This window comes from Myotis myotis, unplaced genomic scaffold (genome assembly GCF_014108235.1).
Source record: "Myotis myotis isolate mMyoMyo1 unplaced genomic scaffold, mMyoMyo1.p scaffold_m19_p_8, whole genome shotgun sequence".
Taxonomy (NCBI): Eukaryota; Metazoa; Chordata; class Mammalia; order Chiroptera; family Vespertilionidae; genus Myotis; species Myotis myotis.
The window spans coordinates 89145488-89163719 of NW_023416390.1; the positions used below are offsets into that span (position 1 = coordinate 89145488).

Below are 18232 nucleotides of genomic sequence, written 5' to 3' on the forward strand. Positions count from 1 at the left end.
AATGAATGGCTTTTTTATACACCAGTAATCAACTCTCAGAAAGTGAATTTAAATAAATAATCACATTTACAATTGTAACAAAAAATTAAGATACTTAGAAATAACTTAACCAAGGATTTAAAAGACTTATACTCGGAAAACTACAGGACCTTGAAAAAAAAGATAAAGGAAGTCATAAACAAGTGGAAGAATATACAGCGTTTATGATTTGGTGGAATTAACATCATTGAAATAGCCTTACTATCCAAGGCAATCTATAGATTCAATGGAATCCCTATTAAAATACCAACAGCATATTTCAAAGGTCTAGAACAAACACTCCAAAGAGTTGTATGAACCAAAAAGGAAGCTGAATGGCCACAGCATCTTGAGAAAGAAGAACAAAGTTGGAGGAATCACAATACTAGATATCAAGGCATACTACAAAGCCATTATAACCAAAATAGCCTGATACAGACACAAGAACAGGCATGTAGATCAATGGAATAGAACAGAGGCCCCAAAAATTGATCTCAACCGTTACACTCAATTAATATTTGATAAAAGATGCAAGAACATACAATGGAGTCAAGACAGTCTCTTAAATAAGTGGTGTTGGGGAAAATTGGATAGATACATGCAAAAAAAGAAAAAAATGAAACTAGACTACCAACTTACACCATACACAAGAATAAACTCAAAATGGTTAAAAGACTTAAATGTACATTGTGAAACTATAAAAATCCTAGAAGAATTCTTAGGTAGCACAATATCAGCTATCTCTTATAGCAATATGTTCACATCTCCTAGGGCAATGGTCGGCAAACTCATTAGTCAACAGAGCCAAATATTAATAGTACAATGACTGAAATTTCTTTTGAGAGCCAAATTTTTTAAACATAAACTATATAGGTAGGTACATTGTTATTAACTTAATTAGGGTACTCCTAAGGCTTAGGAAGAGCCATACTCAAGGGTCCAAAAAGCTGCATGAGGGTCGCTAACCACAGTTTGCCGACCACAGACCTAGGGCAAAGGAAACTAAGGAGAAAATAAACAAATGGGACTACGTCTAAATAAAAACCTTCTTCACAGCAAAAGAGACCATCAACAAAACAAAACAAAAAGGCCACTGTATGGGAGAACATATTTGGCACTGATACATCTGATAAAGTGTTAATATTCAAAATATATAAGGAATTCATACAACAAAAGGAAGGTAAACAATCCAATTGAAAATGGGCAAAGGACCTAAACAGACACTTCTTCAAAGAAGAAATACAGATGGCCAAGAGACATATGAAAAATAATCGAAGTCACTGATCATCAGAGAGATGCAAATTAAAATTACAATGAGGTATCGCCTCACATCTGTCAGGGTGGCTACTGCCAACAAATCAACAAATGACAAGTACTGGTGAGGATGTGGAGAAAAGGCAGCCTAGTGCACTGCTGGTGGTGTACTAGGGAACCTTAGCCAACTGGTACAGCCATTATGGAAAAAAATATGGAGTTTCCTCAAAAAATTAAATATGGGATTGCCATTTGACACACTGATCACACTTCTAGGAATATATCCTAAGAACCCCAAAACATCAATCAGTAAAAAATATATGCAGCCCTATGTTCATAGCAGCACAATTTACAATAGCTAAGATCTGGAAATAACCCAAGTGCCCATCATTAGATGAGTGGATAAAAACAAACAAACCTGTGATACATTTACACCATGGAATACTATACAGCAGTAAAGAAGAAGGATCTATTATCCTTTGAGGCAGCATGGGGGGACCTGGAGAGTGTTTGCTAAGCTAAAAAAGCAAGTCAGAGAAAGACAAATATCATATAATCTCACTCATATGTGGAATATAATGAACAAAATAAACTGATGAACAAAATAGATCCAGAATCATAGAACCACAGAACAGAATGTGGAATCTCAGAAGGAAGGCAGGGGATGGTGGGTAGGTGTAAAGTGATAAACCATAGAACTTGTATGCATATTTGCATAATCAGTGGACATAGACAATAGGATTTTGAGGGCCAGGGGGCAGGCTAAAAGGGGTCAATGGGGGGAAAATGGATATATGTAATACTTTCAACAATAAAGATTAAAAGTAAAAGGTGACAAGACAGTGTTACAATCCTGGATATAGTGTTTAACCACTATCAAGTAGAGATAAAAATAACTATTGCAAGAGTAAATGTAAATAGAAATAATAGAACAAAAATAAAGAGATCTTTCTGAGAAGAATCAAAGAATAAAAAGGGAAACTCAAACCTTGACTCAGAATGCTGAATGATCAACAGAGAAACACATTATCTGACCAAGAGAACATAAAAGGAAAGTAAAAACAGCCTACTGAAAATCTGTACAGAAGAGATAAAGCAATGACAGACATCTCTGAAGAAGTTTCCTATGAGAAAAAAAAAAAAAAATGTTATTCTAGAAAGTGAAATCTTCCCTGAAAGTATTAGGAAGAAACAAATCACCAATGTAGATGAGATATCAATAGAATAATTTCAAGCCACAGAGACTCAATCTGTCAAAAATTTCAACAAAATATGTCAACAAATATGAAATAAAACAATGGTCTACAGACTGGAAAAATTTAATATACAACTCAATTTTCAAATAAAGAGATGCCAGGGAGTGTAATAACTATCAGACCTTAGTTCTAATTTCCCACACAAGTAAGGTGATGCTCAAGGTGACACAATAAGTCTTGTACCTTATATGGTGCAAGAAATGTTGACATTCAAGGTGGATTCAGAAAAGGAAGAGGTACTTTGATGTGACTGAGAACACTTGTTGAATATTGGAATGCTCCAAAGAATTTCAGAAGTTTGGTCTATTTTTCAGACTGCATGTAGTAAAGCCTTTGACTGTGTGTCAATTATAAAAGCCATGAGTGGTTCAGAAAGAAATGGGTGTGTGTCAACACTAGACAGCCCTGCTGTGGAACCTGTATTGTGGACAGAAAGCCACTGCCAAAGCAAAATATGGAGATACAGGATAGTTTCTTATAGACAAAGGTGTCAATCAAGGAGACATATTTTCTTCCTATTTGTTTAATGCAGAATGTATTATACAAAAAAATGGGCTAGATTCAGAGGAAGGAGGCATTAAAATTGTTGGAACAAATATAAAAAATGTACAATATGCAGATGACACCATTTTACCATAAGAAAATAACAATGATTTGAAACAACTTCTGATGAAAGTGAATGAAGAAAGTGCCAAAGTAGGACTGCATTTGAACATCAAAAAGACAAAGTTTATGACTACAGAAGAAATAGACAACTTTAACCTAGACAGTGAAGACATTGACAATCTATAATAATAAAAGTGTAATATGCTAATTAGATCAGATGTCCTTCCGGATGACCTTCCGGACAAAGCCGGGGCCGCGGGATCAAGGCAGCTGCCATGGTTTCGAGGGAGGGATCTAGGCATCCCCTGTGGCTGCGAAGGCCTACTCTTTCACGGATTTCATGCATCAGGCCTCTAGTGTAAAATATTTTGCTTACCTTTGCTTCAGTCATCACTTCAATAGAGACTGTAGCCAGGACAGCAAGAGGAGGCTGAGACTCAGATGGGCAGCCACCTAAGAATTGAGAAAGATCACCTAGAGCAAAGGTGTGTCATTACAGAACAAGCTAAGATCACCCACACCATTGTATTCCTGATTACTGTGTATGGATGTAAAAGTTGTACAGTGAAAAAGGCTGATATGAAAACAAATTCATTTAATATATGGTGTTGGAGGAGAGCTCTATGGACACCATGGATAGCCAGAAAAAATGAACAAGTGGATTCTAGAGCAAATTAAGCCTGAAACATCATTCAAGGCAAAAATGACAAAACTGAAGCTGTCCTATTTCAGCACATATAAGAAGGCAAGGTGCTTTGGAAAATACAATAATGCTGAGAAAAAATGAAGGCAGCCAAAAAAGAGGGAAGCCCAAATACAAGATGGATTAACTTCATAAAAGAAGCCATCAGCATGAGTCTACAGAAGTTGAGCGGGGCTGTTGAGGATAACACATTTAGGTCATCATTCATTCATAGGGTGGCCAGGAGTTGATGTCAATTGAATGGCAAACAGCAGACACATCCTTTATCCCCTAGTTCCCCACCTTTGTTGGTCTGAGGTTGTTAATATAGTCCCTTCACTCTTACCACCTCCATGGAAGCATGAGGTGTCACTCTAATAAATCTCCCTGGTTGTTAAGCAGCAACTCTGCGTAATGGAAATTACGGTCAATTACCCTTGCTAGTAAGGTAACCCATTCTTTGCCTTCTGGCATAAGGAGCCTAATGTTACCACATGGTAACTGTACTTCAAGTTTGATGGAATATTTTATCTCTTTCCCCTGATTATTAGTATGTTCTCACTTCTGCCACAGAAGTAAGACTCTCTATTACAGTGGAGCCTAAGTTTGTGGGGGGAAATAAGAAAAAACTTCATAAGCACTTCACTGTGAGTGATGGTGAGAGGGGCATTTTACTTCCATCTCTTGTTTCACAGGCTCTAAAGTCAAGCTTTTGGGGACATAACACCATATCTTAGCTATTTACTCAGCACAAACACTTGGAATACAGCTCCACAGTGCTCAACAGTATTGTCCTTGTACTAGTACTGTACTTGAGACTTTAATATATCATTTCTTATCCAAGACTTCCATACTTCCAGTTAGATAGTAACTGGATATATTATTATCAACAGCTCAGTTGCTATAAGGCCCATATTTACAGGACCTGCTTTTTAAATAACAACTAGTCCCCTGCCATCATTAGGCATGGCCTTGTTCTAGAAACACATAGCTGTGTACTGCACATATCCTATTGGGGCATGCCAACATCACACAATATCCTTATATGTTCTGTATATTTGTGGCTATGTTACATTTGCCAGGTCATATCGCTCTAGTGATGTGGCAATTTGCACCATACCTAGAACTAGTATAGAGTCTCCATAGATTTGGACACTACTAAAAATTGCTAGATTTCCAAGTCACTAGTTTAGTAAGTTAGAGAAGTATTTCCAAGTACAGTATATGCTGACTGCAAAATCCAACCAGCCAACACAGTGCTATGCTTCTCTCTTGATATCAGGTATGAGAAGCAACAGCTTGCATTTTACCTTAGACCCAAGGTTCCAGTATGCCTCAAACCACTGAATGCCAAAATATTTGTGTGGCAGATCCCCCAATTCTTGATGAGGCCCTCCTTCATTCTGGAACATTTAGTGTCTCATTAGGGTTGTGCTTTTGTTTTTTTTAATCCCCACCTGAGGATATTTTCCCATTGAATTTTAGGGAGAATGGAAGAGAGAGGGAAAGACAGAGAGAAACATTGATGTGAGAGAAACACATTGATTGGTTGCCTCCTCCAAGAGCCCTGACCAGGGCCCGGACTTGGGAGGAACCTGCAACCGAGGTATAGACCCTTGACTGGAATCGAACCCAGGACCCTTTGGTTCACAGGCCAATGCTCTATCCACTGAGCAAGACTGTCTAGGGCTTATTAGTGTATTTAATGTACGTGTAACTCAAATCATCAGATTCTATTGACATGATGTCATCAGTACACTAGTTTAGCACGATGCTGTAGATATTTCAAATATGATTCAAGTCCCTTACATATATACTGTGAAAGAGAATAGAATTAATCATGTCCAGGGACAGTTAAAATAGATGCCCTTCCCACTTAAATTAAAGCTTCTTTTGTCAATTTGATTTACCTTTTAAAAAATCAGTTTTTTAGTTTTGTTGATCTTTTTGGTTGTTTTTCTATTCTCTATTTTATTTACTGCTATTCTAATCTCTGTTTCTCCTTTATTTTACTCACTTTAAACTTAGTTTATTCTCCTTTTTATAACTCTTTGAGGTATAAATATAAGTTGTTTACTTGATTTTTGTTTTCTTAAATGTAGGCATTCATCATTATAAATTTCTCTCAGAACTGCTTTTGCTGCATTCCATAAGTTTTGGTATGTTGTGCTTCAGTTTTTATTTGTTTTGATGCATTTTTTATCACTCTTTTGATTTCATCTTTGACCTATTCATTATTTAAGAGTGTGTTGTTGCCCTGGCCGGTTTGGCTCAGTGGATAGAGCATCAGCCTGGGAACTGAAGGGTCCCAGGTTCGATTCCGGTCAAGGGCACATGCCCGGGTTGTGGGCTCGATCCCCAGTGAAAACTTGCGTGAGGCAGCCAATTCATGATTCTCTCTCATCATGGATGTTTCTATCTCTCTCTCTATCTCTTTCCTTCCTCACTGAAATCAATAAAAATATATTAAAAAAAAAAAAAAAGAGTGTGTTTTTTAACTTCCACATATTTGTGACTTTTACAGTTTCCCTCCTGTTACTGTTTCTAGTTTCAGGCCATTGTGGTCAGAAAATATACTTACTATTAATTTAATCTTTTTTTTTTTTTTTTAGCATTTTCTGAGACTTGTTTTGTAACCTAACATATGAGTTGGAGAATCTTCCATGAGCACTTTAGAAGAAAGTATATTCTACTGCTGTTGGGTGAAATGCTGTGGAGAAGTCTGTCAGATTCTTTAAAGTACAGTTCATGCCCAGCATTTTCTTATTGACTTTCTGTCTGGATGGACACTTACTGCTAGAAGTCAGGTATTGAAATTGCCACTATTACTATACTGTTGCTTATTATTCCCTCTAGATCTGCTTAACCAAGGAAAGAGAGGATTTGCTTAACCAGGAAAAGAGAGGATCACATAAATAAAATTATAAATTAAAGAAGAGATATTAAAATTACATAAACACAAAGGACCATATGAACCATTATACAACAACAAATTGAACAACTTAGAAAAATGGTTAAATTCCTGGAAACATATAACCTACCAAGTCTGAATCATGCAGAAAACCAAAAAAAGCAAACCAATCAGAAGTAAGAAGGTTGAGTCAGTTATCAAAAACCTCTCAATAATGAGCCCTAGCTGGTTTGTCTCAGTAGATAGAGCTTCGGCCTAATGAAGAGTCCCAGGTTCAATTCTGGTCAAAGGCACATACGTAGGTTGTGGGCTCGATCCCCAGAAGGAGGCGTGCAGAAGGCAGCCAGGCAATTATTTTCTCTTGTCATTGATGTTTCTATCTCTCTCTCTTCCTCTCTGAAATCAATAAAAAAAAATTAAAAAACAAAATACCTCTCAATAATGAAAAGACTAGGACCAGGGGGCTTTCCAGGTGAATTCTATAAACACTTACAAAAAGGAATTAATGTTAATCCTTTTCAGATTTTTCAAAAAATTGCAGAGGAAGAAACACACTCTAATTGATTGCATGAGTTCAGCATTACTCTATTCCAAAGTCACATGAAGATACAACAACTAGCGGCCAGTTTCCCTGATAAACAAAGATGCAAAGCTCTTTAACAAAATACTAGTGAACAGAATGGAACAGCACAGCCCTGGCCAGTGAGACTCGGTTGATTGGAGAGCCATCCTGTGCACCAAAGGATTGCAGATTGGATTCCCCATTAGAGCACATGCCCAGGTTGCAGGTTCAATCCCCAGTTGGGAACCATACGGAAGCAACTGATAGATGTTTCTCTCTCACATTGATGTTTCTCTGTCTCCCTCTCCTTTCCTCTTGCTCTAAAATCAATAAACACATATCCTTAGGTGAGGATTATTTTTAAAAAAATGAATTGAACAGTACATTAAAAGGGTCATACACAATGATGAAGTGGAATTTATTCCTGAGATGCAAGGGTGGTTCAACATATGCAAATCTATAAAGTGGTACATCACATTAATAGAATAAAAGACAAAATTATATAATCATCTGAATAGATGCAGAAAAAAAAATTACAAAATCAAACATTTTTTTTCACGAAAACAACTCTCAACAAATTGGGTGTAGAAGGAATCTACCTCAACATAATAAAGGCCATATAGCACAAATATGCTGCAAACATTATACTCAAGTGTGCAAGGTTGAAAACTTTTCTTTGAACTCAGGAAAAAGTAAGCATGCCATGCTCACAATTCCTATTCAGTACAGTAAGTGAACTCCTAACCAGAGTAATTAGGTAAGAAAAAGAAATAACAGGCATGTTATTTGAAAAGGGTAAAATAAAATTATCTCTTTTTGAAAAAAAAAAAAAATCCAAAAGACTCCTCCCCAAACTTGTTAGAGCTAATAATCAAATTCCATAAAGTTACAGAATACAAAATTAATATACAACAATTAGTTGAATTTCTATACAATAACAGTAAGCTATAAAAAAACAAAAATAAAGTAAACAATCATTATTTGCAATATCATCAAACCAGAAAATACTTGGAATAAATTTAACCAATTAAGTAAAAGATCTACACACTAAAAGCAATAATATATTGATTAAAGGAATTGAAAAAAGGTAAACATAAATGGGAAAAAATCTGTATTTATGGATTGAAAGAGCTAATATTAAAATTTTCATAGTATCTAAAGTTATCTGTAGATTCAATGAAAGCCCTTTCAAAATTCCAATGGCATTTTTCATAAAAATACAAAAACAATCATTAAATTCATAAGAGACCACAAAAACTGAATAGCTCCTGTCTTATACTATTCACAGAAATTAACTTTAAATTGGCTAAGGTCTGAAATATGAGACCTAAAGCCATAATATCCTAGAAAAAAAAATGGGTTATCTGCTTCTTGACATTGGTCTTGACAATAATTTTTTGGACACGATACTGAAAGCACCAACAATAAAAGAAAAACTCAACATGTGAAAATATATCAAACTAAAAAACTTCCACACAAAAGAAAAAACAATCAACAAAATGAAAAAAGCAACCTATGGAATGGTAAAAATAAAAATACCTGCACACCATGTATTTGATGGTGGGTTAATATAAGAAACACAAAGAACAGTCTGACTTAAAAATGGGCAGAGGAACTAAATAGATATTTCCCAAGGAAGATATAGATATGGCCAACAATTATAGTAAAAATATGCTTAATATTACTGATCATCATGTAAATGCAAATTAAAACCACAATGAGCAATCACTTCACACTGTTAGAAAAGTCATCATCAGAAAGACAGGAGGTAAGTGGTGATGAAGATGTGCATAAAAGGAGACCCTGGTTCACTGTGGGAATATAAATTAGTACATCACTATGAAAAATAGTATGGAGGAGCCTCAAAAAGTTAAAAATAGAACTACTTGCCCCGGTTGCTGTGGTTCAGTTGGTTGGAGAGTCATCCCACTCACCAAAAGAGGTCGGGTTCGATTCCTGGCCAGGGCACTTACCTAGGTTGTAGGTTTGATCCCCAGTTGGGGTGGGTGCAAGTGGCAACATATTAATGTTTCTCTCTCAACCTATCTGTCTGTCTTTCTCTCTCTTCAACTTTCTCTCCCCCCTCCACCCTTCCTTTCTCTAAGATCAGTAAAAAATAAAATAAATAAAACTACTTTATGGCCCACAAATTCCATGTATGTATAATAAAATCATGATTTCATAGATATATTTACACTTCCATGTTTATTGCAATAGCTAAGATATGGGAACAACCTAAGTGTTTATTGATAGATAAATGTATAAAAAAATGTGCTATGTGGATGTACAATGAATTCAGCTACAATAAAGAAACAAATCCTGCCATTTTTCATAGTATGGAGGGACTTCAAGTACATTATGCTAAGTGAAATAAGTCAGAAAAAAGACAAATACATCTATGTTCTCACATATATGTGGAATAAAAAAGAATTCACCTCAGAAACAGAGGAGAATGATGGTTGCCAGAAGGTAAGGGGTGTAGATAATAGGAAGATATTGTTCAAAGAGCAGAGTCTTTCAATTATGAGATGAATATGTTCTGGGGATTTAAGGCCACTAAAGTATAGTCAACAATACTGTATTTTATACTCAAATGTTGCTTTGAAAATAGAGCCTTAATATTCTCATCATAACAACAATAACAAGATGGTAATTATGCACGAAGGAGTGTGTATTAACTAATCTTATTGTGGCTAACCTTACACATATATATGTATAGCAAATCGTTGTATTGTACACTTTAAAATTACACAGTGGTGTATGTCAATTATATGTCAATAAGCCTGTGGGGGGATTCTTTTGTTCCTGTTTAAGAATAGTCTGTTAACTAGATTAATAGACAGATGAGTGACAAAGCCTGTATTAATCTGTTCTAGTAAAAATATCACATTATATACATAGCTGCAACCATGGATATGGTTGGGCTAAGTTTACAGTAGACCCCTGTCATCTTTCAAGAGTGATCATTGTTTGTAGAGGGCAAACTAATTAAATATGATTGTAATGAGAAGCACTGCTATAGCATCTCTTAAAGCTTTAAATTTTTAATGATGGCTTTAATCTTTGCAAATCCTGTTAGAATGCATTATCACTCCTATTTACTGCCATTTCTGAGGGTGGAGGGTGTCACAAAGGACTTTACTTAGTCTTTACTATCATCATGGCTCTTAGTCCATAAATCAAGGAACCAAAATGAGGCTCTTCCAGCTTCTAAACATATTTATTCTAATCATATACTTGGACACTGGGGCAACAATAGCAGGGAAGGTCTACAGAAAGACTGAATCAATTGAGAAATGACTTGGCCTGGAATCCCATTTATATGTGGCCTCACTAGGACTCTTACTAGATGTAAGATTTTGATGGTATTTTGGTTTCTCTGGCACCAGTGACACATCAGAACTCACAGCCAACCATTCTTGTAAAGGCTGAATATTACTTTTTTCTACAGTACAAAGTTAGTCCATACAAGGTGGGACAATAGCAGTTTGACAGTTGTTTAGATGGAAAGGTAATACAATAGTTAATAAATAATAATACAAGAATAAACTCTGTGTTTCTCATACTCAAAACTGCAAGCCTATGTTGCTCCACCTTGTACATTACTACAGGTATCTTCCAGAAAGTATCTGGGTAATATTTAGTACAAATACTTGTGGTACATTGCAAAGTCCTGCTTCAGTCGATGGATTCTGGGCCTATGACCTTCTTTACTCTCTTTCAATGGGGATTGACCTATATCATGATCTATCAGATTCCAGGGAATACAACATTCTCATTGCCAATTGAGCATCCCTGTACCTTTTGGTAATTACATCTTGTCTCTAACAGTTGAACACTACCACCTTGCTCTGCCATTGTAGAGTCCCCTTATTGGTACTCTCTGCCCTGTTCCTGCAATGTTTCCAGGAAGCACAGGTCCATAGCAGCATGTTTACTTAACTGATCCAGCCTGCAAAGCAAGGCCAATATCAATGTTGTTAAGATGCTCAGTCTCTCTGCCAATATATACCTCCTTATCCTAGGAGTGCCCTATCGGCCTTCCTAGAACACATAGTCAAGTGATGTTTTCTCAGGTTTTACATAATAAATCCATTCTCTTCCATGAACCCTTTGGCCCTTCCCTCAGTACTGTGGCACCGCAGCCCTGCCATCTCCATGGCATTTACTGTTAACCATCATTTCAAAGCTGTAAGGAGTCATACCCACAGCACACTGAGGTTATGTTCAGCTAACCTTGCCAGAGTACTAATCCTTAGGCATAGGTCACTACTCCACCTTCAATGAGTTCTTCCCTATCTGAATTTTTAGTTCAATTCCCCACCCACCTGCAACCCCTCATGGTCTATTTTTCTCATCTTTCCCTGATTCCTGCTGGTGTCTTTTATGTAGGTTGCTGATTTTTTCTGTTTGCAGTTATTGCTTCTGGATAGTACACTGTGTGTCCTTATTTGCCCTAATGCTGAGATTTGGCCCTGCTAACCACCCTGGAGATGATAAGGGAGGATGGAGGAGAACCTTTAGAGCAGTGGTTCTCAACCTGTGGGTGGTGACCCCTTCGGGGGTCGAACGGCCCGTTTACAGGGGTCGGCTAAGACCATCTGAAAACACATATATAATTACATATTGTTTTTGTGATTAATCACTATGCTTTAATTATGTTTAATTTGTAACAATGAAAATACATCCTGCATATCAGATATTTAGATTACGATTCATAACAGTAGCAAAATTACAGTTATGAAGTAGCAACAGAAATAATTTTATGGTTGGGGGTCACCACAACATGAGGAACTGTATTAAAGGGTCGCGGCATTAGGAAGGTTGAGAACCACTGCTTTAGAGGAACAGCATCAGCTTACAAAGCACTTGCTTTAGGTGAAGTCCTTCAGGGCCTCACTGATAAGGTGACATTTGAACTGATACAGGAAAAAGGCAACAAAATAAGCCAAAATGAGATCTGGTGTAAGAGTGATCCAGTTAGAGACAACTTGAAGAGCAAAACACCAAAACAAAAGTGTGGCCAAAAGAATGAAATGGGACTGTGGGAGCTGAAAAGTGTGTGTGGAGACGTCTGTGAAAAAGAGAATGGTAGGCAGTGAGATCAGAGAACGCACTAATCCTCAAAAGCTCTGTATGGGGCATGATCTATCATTTTCTTCAACTTAGAGTTTAAGGAAATTTACAACAATTTAAATAGTTTGCAAAAGCAGACTCCCCTAAGGATAATATTTAAACCACATAGAGCTATTTATAAAATATGTGTTCTTAAAAGTTATACTGTAGTAGTGAGTGATGAAATAGCTAAGCTGCACAGTTTTGCATAAACCCATGGGTCTGTGGACCCTGAGAAGAAAGATTCATTTGATGTGAACCCTAAGAAGCAATTTATCAGCTGAAATGGACACTCCATGGTCCATAGAAGGTGCACATGTTATGAATAATAAGAGCCTAGTGGCCACTTGCTGACAGGGCTTCTGATGCACAAGGACCTCACACTAGACCACAGGCTCCCCCACTGCACCCAGCTGTTCACACCATCTGACTCAACCGCTGCAGGGAAACCCTGGTTTCATCTTTCTACCAACAAACTGAGACCTGCTCTGTCAAATCAGAACTATATTATTTGGGTACATCATTTACATAAAAGAGACCGAATTGAGAACCTGGGCAGAACTTTTACTGTAAAATGTGGCCTCCCCTTTGTCTCAGTGGAACACAATTTAAGTTGCTAACTGATCCTGTATCCCAGGCTACACCTGTGTTTACACAGATTTTTCTCCTTTCTAAATTTTCCTCCTCCATTTATTGCTCGCCGCTCAATAATGCACCCATCAGGGCTTAGCCTCAAGGTCCTGTTTATAAATGCACCACATAAAAACCAAGTACATTTGTTCACACATATATACACAAGTGCCCTAGCACATATAAAGATAATTTAAAAATGCATGGGAAAAAGTGAGTTATTCTGGAAAACCATTCAAGTCAGCCACCCTTGTGGCTAAAGAGTGAGAGAAGCCACTGCTTTTGTTGGCTACGGGCACCCAGTTCCTCTCACTCTGAGTCTTATGGCTGACTCATTTGCATATTGCTTCCATTGGCCATGTCATGTTTAAGTGAAAAAGGTACTTTATTGGACTTGTTTAACTTAAAGAAATGTTTTCCAAGCAATAGCTAAGAGTTTAATTTTATTTTTTTAATTATTGAAAATAAAATTTTCTGGATTCCAGTTGGTGTTCAAAATAAAGAACAATCTCTATGTTATTCAACTCAAAATAAATTCTGTCTCAGCCACTTACTGAGTGATGCTAAGTCACCAAATTCTACTGAGTTCCAGACTCAGCTTGGGCATCTGTGAAACAAATACTAATACTCACCAGTTCATTGTGAAAACAAAACTAAAGGAAAATACCAATGCAGGGCCCAAACAAGTAATTCAAGACATAGGATAAATATAATAGTTTAACATTTGTTTAATAAAACAAAACCATTTGTCTAGTGCCTATGATATGTAGACACTGCTTTAATTTTTGGTATATATTAACTTATCCAACTGCCACAATATTTTCACTAAGTACTATTATTATCATTTTATACAGCTATTGGTCTGCCCAAGGAGATGAGAGAACTTGCTCCAAACCCACATGTCATTAGCCAGGCCCTGTTCTCAGCACTGAGGGTCCATCATTCAGCCCTTTTGCACCCTAGGTAGGACTTATGGTATGGCTAGCATTTCGTGGAGGAAGAGAAGAGGTTCAGAAAAGCCTGGTAGTAAGTATGTAGTCCTGTGGTTATAATAGGGAAGGAGACTCAACCACTGTGCCCTCTGCCCTGGGTGACCAATGAGCCCAAATAAGTTAAGGAACCAAAGAAAATGTCTCTTTCTTGGAAATAACTTTATGATGAAACATCATTGTTTTTTTTGGTTTGTTTGTTTTTGTTCTTTTTTTCACCATTGTTTTTAACCATAATGTAGCTCTCTGATTCCTGAGACGATTGGCAACATTGCTGAGGCTCGGAAAAGAAACAGAAAGGCCAGCCTCCTCTTTGTTAGCGGGTTATCCCCTGTCACACACCACTGCTCTCAGCCTCATGCTGAGAGCAGAAGCCAGCACCCATTTGTAAAGCAGAGATAACAGGGACCTAAATGGTTTTCTACATCTCAACTGAGGTATTTATTCATGTGATATAAAAAACTCACTGCATTAAGGTAATTTGATTTAGAAATATTTTCCTTGAAAGGGTTCTAAATAATGTCCCCATATTCTATCTAATGAAAGTGGAAAGAGCCATATTTCCAATTAAACATTTAAAAACACCTCACCCAGAAATTATCTTGCTGAATTTCTAGCAATAAATTTCATTGAAGCTAATGTGTGGTTTGAGAACAAAGTGTTTGTTTCCATGGAAAGAGGAATAAAGAAAGCGTGTAAACATAATTTTAAGTTCCCTGAGAGATAATCTCTGAGGATAGGTGGTCTTTACTGATCTATGTGTGTGAAAAAATTGTTTTGCTGAGCACTTGTAAAGAAATTTTATCAGCTATTGTATTTTTTGGTTTAACGTGAGTGTCCGTCCTTTTACCCTTGCACAGCAACCTATGATTAAATCTCACTACATTGTGTTTCAACCATGTTGATTTGACTGTCTTATCCACTAGAGTAGGAGCTTCGTGAGGCCAGAGGCTTATCCTTAGTTATCTTCGTGTCCTCAAAGTCTTGCCTAGAGCCTGGGAATGAAGCAAGAGGGTGCCCTCGTGTAATAAGTTACAACTGCAGGGAGTTCACTGCGCAGGGACCATGAGCCTGAAGGTGTGTAAGAGAGAGGACAACCAGGAGACATGTGCTCTGCAAACAAACACTCCGTCTATTTTAGCGTTTCTCACTGATCCTTCTCCCTTGTTTCTCCAATCAAGAAGGTTTTGAGAAAATTAATGTTCACCGTTTGCAGTATTAAAAAAATACATATTTATTTTCTAAATATAAGGTCATAGCCAAGTACTGAATATGTTATTTGCCACTACCTCCTTACCATTTCCCCCCTGGAGCACTGATCTCCTTTGGAGGTGTTTCCTCCCCATTAATTGAGTAAAGCTAGTATTGGTAAGTAAAGCCATACATCCTTTTAAACATGTATTAAATCACTACTAAAAGAATGGGTTACTAACTACATTGTCTAGGGTGTACTGCGTATGGAAAGTGATGTTTTAGAGATCCAGGTGATAGTCATATTTGAAACAAGCTCCTTACGTGTACTACTGTCACAGTTAAGATTAATGTGTTTAATCATCCAAGCATATACTCTCATGATATTGCCGAGGCTGGGACAAAGCTGGGAAGTCTCTTCCTCCCTGTACTGCTGTGATTTTGGCCTCCTGGGGGTGCTACACTTGAAAGTATGTATGCAGAGGATGTCACCTGCAGTCTCCATTTCTGAATGCTTCTCCTGCTACTGCTCCAACTGGCAAAGATCTGAGCCTATGCCAATGCCTATGGCTTTATCTCAGCTTCCTTTTGCTCTTAAAGAATAAAAAGAAAAGTAGATCTCTTTCTACTTTTTAGTCTCATATTTCATTTGTACAATTTCTCCCCTTATGCCTTTGTAACGAACATTCCTATCTCCCAAATATCACTCCCCTTCTCCCTTGGAAGCCCGTTATCCCACTGGTCTTTGAAAGACATTTCTTTATGGCCATTAAAACAAAAACCAAGTGGAGTCTTTCCTAATGTAGAGCTAATTTACTCATGCCTTCCCAACTACAAAATCTTACCATCTGTTGGTTGAGTCACCGACTGTCTGGTTGTGCAAAGCATGCAATCTTAGTAGACATTTTGGCATTTGGAAATTAGCCTTTGAGTACCTGGAAAACCAATGAAATATTTCAGGAAGCATAGTAGCTTCTGGCAGATGCGTGCATTCATGTTGTACTCAGTTTTTGAACTCAAGGGCCAAGCACTGAGCTGGGCCTGCAAGGGAGCAAGCAGAGGCTAAGGCTGGTTGGCTCTGCTTTCCAGAAGGTCATAGGCAGTTGAAGAAAGTCTTGTGCCCAAATTCCCACAGTTAACTTTATGTTAAGTGACTGACTCAGAGTGCATTCAATAAATACTGCAGTGTTTTAGAAATGGAAAAGATTAATAAAGTATGAATTTAAAATAAAAACCACATGTGCCCAGCCAGTATGGCTCAGTGGTTGAGTATCAACCCATGAACCAGGAGGTCAAGGCTGGATTCCTGATCAGGGAGCATGCCTGGGTTGTGGGCTTAATCCCCACTAGGGGGCGTGCAAGAGGAGCCTATCAGTGATTCTCATTATTGATGTTTCTCTCTTTCTCCCTTCCTCTTTCTGAAATCAATAAAAATATATCTGATATATTGATATATTGTTTAAAAACACATGTATTACCAGTAGCCTCAGTTCCTAGAACTTAATGAGTTTTTATGAATTGGTCACCCATCAACTGGCTTCAAATATCCCCATTTATGCCTATAGTATATTCTCCAACATTGATTGCTTTTTTTGTGGGGGTGGGGGGTGGGGGGTAGGGAGTGAGGGCTCCTTTTCTTTTCTTGGAATGTAACTGTGAAAACTCAGTTTTGATTTTTCTCTTGTACTTTTATCACATTCTCAAATAGAAAGACAGCTTATAGAGCATTCGTAACACCTGAAAGAAGTGCAAAGGACCAGTGTCTCTGCTCCGAAGGCTGGGAGTCATCCTTTTATTACAGACATGCATGAATTTCTAGTCACAGAAGTTTTCCAAGGACTGAGCTCCTCGTATTCTACATTTATAATATAGAAACCAGAGTTAGCTCTTAGAACAGGTGCAAAAACTAATACTATAACTTATAAGCATAGTTTCACACTATTTAAAAAGTTAAGTTTACTATAAAACAATGCATCCCAGGGGAAATGGAGATTAATCTGTAATTTGAAATACCAGAAAGTTTGGTAGAGAACTCAGAAGAAAACATATTATAAAAATAAGATATTGCCATGATGTCCAACAAGGTATCTTCTTCCCCTCTCACAGTTCCTGGGGTTAGTTTTATCTCTGGGAAGTTCCTGGCCATCTGATTATTTCCTTATCCAAATACCTTGGATAGGCCTAGTGCTTTATCCTTTCAATTGGTATTGTGTTTTGTTTTAATTAATTTATTATTAACTCTGAATTCCTGTAGTTTCAAAGATTGTTTTTCTACCCTTCAAAAAGTAGCCCAATTGAAAGACATTCCAGGGAGAGAACAAATATCAAATAGACAAGGGTAATGATAGCTATCTCTGACATCTAATATTCTCTTCTTTTTATTTCTGACTAGATGCTTTGATGACTATGGGCTCTTGTTGATATGTGTATCACCATGGTTTCCTGAGGGATTTAGCAGAGAGGAGGTGCTGAGTGCAATTCTTAGCACACGGTAGGTGCTATAAATGTTTCTTAAATTGAATAGTTTCCTGAAACTAAAATATAAAAATATTGTCAATTGTCTTTAAAAAACAATAAGCATACAATTTAATTTTACAATGCTAACTTCTTTTCCATATGATTGGCCAGGAGGTTTGGTCTAAGAGCCTTCATATTTACCTCCTGTATACAAGACAGAAATATGGTTACCTACTATCACTAAACTGACATATTTGAGGCCATATATCTATTTATTGATCCTAATCTTTTCCTCCTGAAAAAGAGCCTTTGTTTGCTCTCCTGGGTGATGGAGTCAATCACTCCAATAATCACTCTTTTAAGTTTATCATAGAACATCTTAAAAAAAGTAAATTTTTTGAGAAACAAAGCATTAGTTCCCTACTCCTTGCTCAGAAAGCTAGGTAAAATCTGGTGAATGGGTTCTGCCCTAGGACCAACTCATGGTAATAATTATTGCCAAATTAATGAACCACATATGTTTAATATAGGTTCAATAAAAGCATATTTTTAATGGAGACT

General features: G+C 37.1%; 1 long non-coding RNA gene across 2 annotated transcripts; it reads left to right on the forward strand.

The window, feature by feature from the left end:
- The first annotated feature begins 5916 nt into the window (after positions 1-5916).
- On the forward strand, positions 5917-17696 carry LOC118661331. Of its 2 annotated transcripts, none has more exons than XR_004969287.1 (3): positions 5917-5975; positions 6429-6623; positions 17607-17696. It is a non-coding gene; the product is annotated as an uncharacterized LOC118661331 (long non-coding RNA). The 2 variants fall into 2 exon arrangements; XR_004969288.1 differs by lacking the exon at positions 17607-17696 and adding an exon at positions 16923-17014.
- The last annotated feature ends 536 nt before the right edge of the window (positions 17697-18232 follow it).